Source organism: Musca autumnalis, unplaced genomic scaffold (assembly GCF_047663935.1).
Source record: "Musca autumnalis isolate F117 unplaced genomic scaffold, ASM4766393v1 scaffold_2, whole genome shotgun sequence".
Classification (NCBI taxonomy): Eukaryota; Metazoa; Arthropoda; class Insecta; order Diptera; family Muscidae; genus Musca; species Musca autumnalis.
Genome location: NW_027411755.1, coordinates 1,416,002 through 1,424,391, shown reverse-complemented (window position 1 = coordinate 1,424,391; position 8,390 = coordinate 1,416,002). Strand labels below are relative to the sequence as shown.

The 8,390-nt window shown below is 41.0% G+C and overlaps 1 long non-coding RNA gene across 1 annotated transcript in view; it reads right to left on the bottom strand.

The window, feature by feature from the left end:
- The window catches only part of LOC141393501 (uncharacterized), a 590,028-nt gene that overhangs the window by 126,986 nt on the left and 454,652 nt on the right, over positions 1-8,390 (bottom strand). The window lies entirely within an intron of this gene.

The window sequence follows — 8,390 nt, the reverse complement described above, 5'->3', positions numbered from 1 at the left end:
ACTCCGTAGTACGAATATCTATTAGTTATTTTTTACGAGTTTTGTTGTTGTTGTAGCAACGCATATATGTTCGTTCGTGTATTATTTCAGTTATCAAGTTCCTCTGTATCCAGACTCAAGAATTCTGCAACCTGGACTGGTTGCGTCCATAAAGAATGAGGAGACAGGTGAGTGGGGTTAGCTGGGCAGTTGAATAAATGCAGAGTATCGTGTGGTCCCAATCCACATGCTGGGCATATGTTGGGTATCGTGGCGTCAATTCTGGCCCAATACGAATTGAGGCGGCTGCATCGTCCGGATCTTAACTGAGCTAAAACCACTCGTGTTTGCCTTGCCAGCTGTCGTTCTTCTGCTGCGATGGATGGGGGATGGTTTCCAAGTACGGCATTCACACTGTATCTTCGTACTGCTTGCGCAACCATGTTGGTGTGAATGCGATTCAAGCCTGTCTGATAGGCTCGTTGATCTGGCGGTTCTCTTTTATACCTTTGGACCTCTCTCTCTAGATCATGAAGGTCTCTCCTGACGTGCCTGGGTGGGGGGAGCCTGTCCATTAAATCGTGACAGGTACTGTATCGACAACATCTTATTGTGCTGATGTACCGGAAAAAAATTCGCCTCCTCATGAAGATGGTACACTGGTGTCATGAGGAGGCACCCTGTTGCAGTCCTCAGGGAGGCATTCTGGCAGGTTTGAATTTTCTTCCAATGCGATGCGCTAACCTTTGCGGACCACGCTGGCGCCGCATAGCTTACCACAGACCGGTCTATTGCATTGTAGGTGGTCAACAAGGTTTCTTTATCAGCACCCAAGTGCTGCCAGTCAGCGACTTGAGAACCTTGTTCCTACTTCTGATCTTATTGCAAATAGCTGTGGCATGCGCGGAGGACTTGAACATGCTATCGAACGTTACACCCAGTATTTTAGGGTAGTTAATGGCCGGAATCAGTGCACCATCGACCAATATGTTCAGTGGGAGCCTCTTCTCAGCCGTCCATGTGGTGAACAGCGTGGCTGTGGATTTAGCGGCGAATATTTTCATATTCCTCAGATGGAAGAACTGCACTAGGTCAGCTATGTAGACATTTAACCTATCACATATGTCAATCGTACAATCATCCGCATAAATCACGATCTCTATGCCGTCTGGAGGGTGTGGAATTTCAGAAAGGTAGAGGTTAAATAGTTCCGGAGATATCACCCCTCCTTGGGGAACTCCCTGTTTCACTCTACGGGTTTTGGACTTCTTGTTTCTGAATTCTACAAACGACTGGCGTCCACTCATATAGTTGATTACCCAACGTTTCAAACATGGCTGGAGATTAGTTTTCTCTATATACTCGAACAGCTTGGCATGGTTGACGGTATCGAAGGCCTTCGATAGGTCAAGAGCCACCATGACTGTTCGGTCACACGGCCTTTTCTGGTTCAGTCCTCTACTGATATGTGTGGATATGGCGTCTAATGCTGTTCTAGTACTATGCATTTTCCGAAATCCATGTTGATGTTGGGCAACTGGAAAACACCTTCTCATCGTGGGGAGGAGTAGCGCCTCTAGGATCTTTGCTACTGGCGACAGGAGTGAAATCGGCCGCTGGCATCCTTGCCAGGCTTCAGTAGCGGGACCACCCTGCCAACTTTCCAGGCATCCGGTACATCATGGGTGGCTAACGATAGGTTGAGAACACTTGTTAAATACTCAACTCCAGGTTCATCCAGCTGCTTAAGCATTACCATCGATATTCGGTGCGGGCCCAACGCTTTGGATGATTTACCGTTTCGGTTGCAGATGCCATCGTAAATTGTGGTGGTACCTCCTCGGCTGGAAGAGCTCTTCTTATACGGCGTAGCACACTTCTCTTCGCCGTATCACTCTCGGGGCGCTCTATGAACTGCCGGTTAAAATAACGCGCGCACCTCCCTGGGTCAGTTACTGTCACTCCGTTGAAAGTAACAGCCGTTCTGTCATCCTTCTTTTCCGGACTCGAGAGTGATTTAACCGTTGCCCACAATTTACTTATTCCTGCATTGTTTCAGATGTTGCATTGCTTCAGATGGTCTAGCCACTTTTTCCGCTTATGTTCGCCCACTAGCCTGTTGACTTCAAGAGTAAGTTCTCTAACTCTTGGGTCTTCGGGGTTCGTACGACGAAGCTCATCACGTTCATTTGCTAGTCCCGTCGCCTCTGCTGGGAAATTTGGTCTTATTTCGGGTATTCGACCAGCAGGTATGTAGCGAGCGGCTGCTTTAGTGATGATGTCTCAAAAAGTTCTCTCAGCTACCGGAGGATCTGAGGGGGTGGGCAATTGACTGAAGCGGTGATTGGTAAATTCTCTGAAACCTTGCCAATCAGCTTTCCCATGGTTCAGGAAAGTACGGCGTTCAGAGGTTATGAAGTCGGGTGGTCTGTTTACGGAGACGATGATAGGGAGGTGGTCCGAACTAAGGGAAATGACGGATTGCCAGGATACGTCATTTATCAGACCTGGTGCAACAATGGTGATATCTGGCGAGCTGTGGCAGTTTCCTCTAATCCTCGTAGAAGCGTCTTCATTCGCCACGCAAAACGTGAAGCTATCGATTTGCTCTGCCAGCGCTGTACCCCGCTGGTCATTACCTAGGACGGAGTGCCAAAGCTCATGATGAGCATTGAAGTCCCCTAGCACCAGACGGCAATCGCCCTCTAAAAGCAAACTAATATTGGGCATATAACGTCGGGCACAGCTATTCATCGGCGGTATGTACACATTAAACAGCTCTATCTCGGCAGTACCACACTTTACTGCTACCCCCATACACTCCATGTATGGGTCACTAGAGCCAAGCTCAAGCGAGATAGGTCTGTACTGGACAGACTGGTGTATTAGGAAGGCAAGTCCTCCTCCTCTGCTTCTTGTGCGTAAGCTACAGGTGGCGGTGAGCTTTGTTTCCTGGATCGCGGCGACCATGATGTTTTTCCGACTCATAAAGTCCACAATTTCATTGACCTTATTGCGGAGACCGTTGCAATTGAATTGCAGGAATGATGCATTTCCGGCCGTTGAACAACAACATGTGGTGTTAGATGCTGCATTTGCTGTTGTTGTTGGGGAGACTGCGGAGGCGTCTCGTATTCCGACGACGACGACGTAGAAGACGCACTGGGTGATGCGCTGACGCAGCAAGCAGCAACATACCTGTCGCTGTAATCCCGGGTGCTACTAAGGCCAGAGCACCCACGAAAATGCACCCATTCCATACATCCATTACATCTCACCATTGTTGACATGTGGTGGATGCGGATCTGGCAAACGGAACAGATCCATACTGGCCCGGGGTTCATTTCTATCCCGGCACGGACCAGAAGAGCTCGGAGCAGGCATTCCGGGATAAATTGCCGCTCCTATGGTGAAAAAAATACACGAACCCAAACACATAATTGTTGAGGCGACGGCCCCTGGTCGAAGATTCCTCCTAGTCAATCCGGTGCATAGAACCGGCCATCGCGGAATTGACGAGTTTTTTTTTTTTTTTTGTGGGAATTTTTGCTATTTCCCCCTTATTCGCATGTCTATTTTGTCTGGACTATAAGGTAAATTTGTTGTTTTCTTGAATTTTTAACGGTTTAGTATCTATTGAACAGAACCAGAGAAAAAAGGATACACATATTTGACCTTTACAATTTCGATCTTGAAAATGTTGAAGTTTAATGGATTTAAGGTGTTTACAATTTTAGTTCTTTATGACAAGAGATTAAATCAAAATTCATAACGGTATAGAAGATACAAGCTTGACAAAATAATTCTTTTGATATCAAGGCCTCAATCATTGGGTCCATAACCGTGCAAGTGATTATAAAAAACGCCGAGACAGGTGTATTCTTTGGACTTCGACTATGCTGCGGTGTCAGAATAAGAATATATGTAGTTAATTTTTTCGTGTGGCACATATATTTGAACCGTATATAAATACCGGTATAGACTTGCTCGTTTTTACTCGCGAGAGAAAAGTGTTTGCGAGTACGAGTACTTGAAGAAAACGAGTTTTGCAAGAAAAAAAGAGTGGGAGTGAAAATGCTCGAAATAGAGTACGAGTTTACTCGAAGACTAAAAGTTGAGGGCTGTGAAGTGAAGTAAGGGGGGCAAGTTGAGGGCAGGGAAGTTGAAGGTGGGTATGCCCCTCCCAGTAAAAAACGTCCCATCCAAAAAGTTGACAGCCTCCACAAATTGCCCCCCCCCCCCCTCTACTTGCCAACCCCTCAACATCCCACCCCCTCCTCCCACTCAACTTCCCCACACTCAACTTGCCCCACACCCAAAAACTTGCTCCCCCACCCCCCCCTCAATTTGCCCGTACTCTATTTCGAGCATTTTCACTCCCACTCTCATTATTTTTAAACCCCGAGTACTCGCGAGTGCTCCCAAATAAAACAAAAAATGGAGAGTAAACTTCTTTTAAAACTAGCACTCTTCGAATACTCCCACTCGCAGGTACTTTTCATTCGCGAGTAAAAACGAGCAAATCGGACTTTTTGCTCGCACTCTTCGAGTACTCCCACTCGCCAGTACTTTTCACTCGCGTGTAAAAACGAGCAAATCGGAGCTCTGATCACAATTCAATCACAATTGAATACAAAATATAGTTGGAATTAAAAAAATTAATAACATTTGTTTATTATCTAAAAATATGTTAACAATTTCGATTAAGAGGTCACACACACACAAGTCAAGCGAATGAAACACAAATCGTTCGATGTACATGAGAATGAAGAACAATAGAAGATTTCTAAAAATAAACAAAGATTTACGAACGACCACGATCAGTGCAGATATGATAGTTAACAGTCATAAAATAAAAGCCAATGCGATTTAATTTGACTTGAACCTTTCAACAAATCATGGCCAAGATGAATCCTTTCAATGATCGTCTTACAACAAACAGATAGACACGTTGTGTTTGGTTTGATGGACAATTGGATGTTGAACGTTTCAATCTCATAACCAAACGACCTGATTGATGGTGGTGATGGACAGAAGAGAATTGTAGAATGGACAATTATCGTTAATAAAAATGATGTATTGTTATTGTTGTTATGCTGAGGGAAGAAGTACCAGAATGTTGAAGTTAATCATTTTCCCATGCTGTTCTATTTATAAGTCAATTGTTGTCCTTTTGGCAAGTTAGGACTTAAATGATTTATGGAGTTGTACATTAAAGTAGAAGAGAGTTTTCAAACTAATTTCTATGGCATAATTGAGTGTTTTAGTGTCAGATGCTGCATCAATAAATCCGAACATAAAAAATATGAGAAAAAACTGATGATATAATGTTAATCTATCTTGAAAAATATTTCGAATTCGCCATACATTTACCTACCGACTTTTACTTACACAAGAAGGTCTTTTTGCTTTTTCTTATTGCCATTTGTAATACGCGACTCCAACTGAAAACACATTTAAGATGATACACATCTTAATTAGTCAGTGCCCATTATTAATTGTTCAAGTACGAAGAATGATGTATGGGCAACACAAGAAACACTAACGCAGCAAATCTCTTGGTTACATGTGCGTTTTGATATTTAGTAGGAGTATTTTGTACATTCAAACATGTTACCCTATATAAGGATTAGTTATGTCTTCAACATTTTAAAGCACATAACCTGGCTTTTAAAGCCAATTCAATATGAGACATGCATACATATGTATGTGTCTGCACTCTGTCAGACAAAATCATCAGCTTTTATCTGATTTCTATCTTCTATTTTTCTATTTTTATCTTTTATATCTATGTCGAAAGGCATATAACTGAACCACGAGTAAATCATCTATATGGGAAAATATTATGACCCATCTGAAAGTATTACAAGGCGATGGAATTTTACTCATTAGTTAAACCGTATATATAGGTGATATTTATTCGTCATCATCTAACTTTAAATCTCTGTTAAACGATTCCTGCACTTCATCTTCCATATCAGCAAGGAAAATCGATAATACAATGAAATGTTTTAGGAGTTGTGTTTAAATTTCCATTGAAGCACCATAAACCGCAGCTATGCGAGTTGTCGGTATCCTCTCTTAATGGCACTGTTCTGGGGTGTGTGAAAACAATTGTATACCATAAATCACAATTGTTCACGTGTTGAAGGGGAGGTAGATTGGTTGGTTAGAATTCTTGATTATGTTTTTACTGTAGTTTTTTACTTTGTTTTTAAGTGACTGCATTCTCAATCCATTCAACAACCACTCACGGCACCTGAAAACTCACCACGCCACATCATTTCTTATTTTCGATTCCTTTGGTGATGCGTAGATGATGTGTGTGTGTTTTTTGTGGTATAAACCTTTATCAATGTTCACCTGCTCGTTTTGGGGGAGTTAATTGCAATTTTAATATTTAATTTATTGTGGATGTACCATAAAACACATTAAGCAGAAGCCTTTAATGGGGAAAATTAAACGTCATTCCGGTTTAGGGGGGAGCAAAAACAAAAATCGTCAATGAAACGTTTAGTTAATTGAATTGGGGTTTATATCAGAGAGAGAAGCTCATGTAAATTGGCCATAATGCTGTTTAATGGAGGGAGATTGTTTGTTGAAAATTGAATTGTGATGTTGACTCAATTAAATCGAAGCAATGTAAGTCCAAAAACAAATCGAATTGCGAAAATGTTTAAACTTTTTCTTTGATAACAGGAATATACAGTGAAAATGCGAACTTCAAATAAAAGGTTATTTCAATTTCAAATCCGCTAACACTTCACAAATGTTAATGGAGAACTCACCTCGAAATTTGGGTTAAGGAGTAGCGTATAAATTATAAACCAGGCCTTCCACGGCTTGAATGACCGAGTTCGAAATACTTATCTACAAATGGTGTCTGAAGAGACGGCGTTCGGACTTGCCTATTAAAAGTGGGTCACATATGATTGAGCTAATTTGAATCGGTGTGCACTCATTGATATGATTGAAGTCTTCCTTGGTAGAGGTTTTATCAAAAAATCGCAGATTTCTACGATCCATTTTATTCCCATTGAAATGTCCATGCTCAAAATCATCACTGCCAACAACATAATCGGACAACTGAACGACAACGTGGAAGATTACACATAACCCACTATTGACAACTCCAAAACATATACAAATGTAAGTCAGCAATAACGCCTCTTTGTCGCACACCTTCTGGTTATTTTAGAATTTATGATATCGACTTGATTGAAAATTCACAGTTGCCTTCTTAATAGCTCACTTAGAACATGGCATGATGGCTGCCAAGGATGCTTAGCTCTTGCTGTTGGCCCGTTTACAGCTGCGAGGAGATACTCAAAACAAGACAAACGAATCCAAACGGGCGTCATTGCATGAGGGAGACTAGCGCTATTGAGAATACTGATTATTGCCGGTTTGCTTGTTGGCATTGCAACATGATTAAGCAATAAATTATGACAAGATTTGTTTTGGTTCGGTTTCGTTTGTTTGTATATCAGTAGGTTGTTTGGTTTGGTTGCTTCTCTGCAAGGAAGTTCATAAACTTGAAAAAGAAACAGCCAACAAACATTTGAACGCTGGAAGTATCATTTCTTGGTAACGGTAAAATTGAAGTTATTGCTGCGGAAATTGACAAAACAAAAACATAAAAAAAAACTTAAGAGAGCTGACTTTACCCGGAGTAAAATAAGGATGGAAATAATCATGAGCTATGGGCTGAAGAAATCACTGTCATTGCTGCTCACTTTTGTCGTAAATGGAATCTAAAAGAGAAGCTTAACTCCAGAACCCCATTGAAATTATATGTTTTGCAATGAGAAAAATATAAAATATTAAAAAAATCCACGATTATATGTTGCTGAGAAAAAATTAAAAAAAACACGATTATAGGGCAGATGTTGCTTGAGAAAAATTATTTAAAAAACCCACGATTTTTAGGTTATGGGCGAATCGTGGGCGCTATGAACTTTATATTAAATATTTGAATACAGGACTATATAGTAGACACCCTGAGCATATCCGGAATGCCATATGAAGCTCCTACGACTTCCCCCGATGACGTAATTACAGGTTAAAGTACTCAAAATATGCAATTTTTACAAGATGCATCGTATGTGTTTATACAAACGCTCTTTTTTCACCAAATAAATTGTTCACTTTAGGTTTCGTTTTAAATTCAATTTTAGCTTTACACTTTATTTACAATTTTTTTGTGTTAGAATAATTCAATAGATTGTAGGATAGTGTAAATAGGTTTAGGTTGTATTTATGTACATTAGAGTAGGCTTTAGATTCACTAGGTTAGGTTTTTGGTTTTAGGTTATATATAGTGCAATATTAGATGTAGGATTTTAGCTTTATGTACAAAGGATTTTATTTAGGCAAATTTTCATATTAATTTTAAATAGCAAAATTCACAA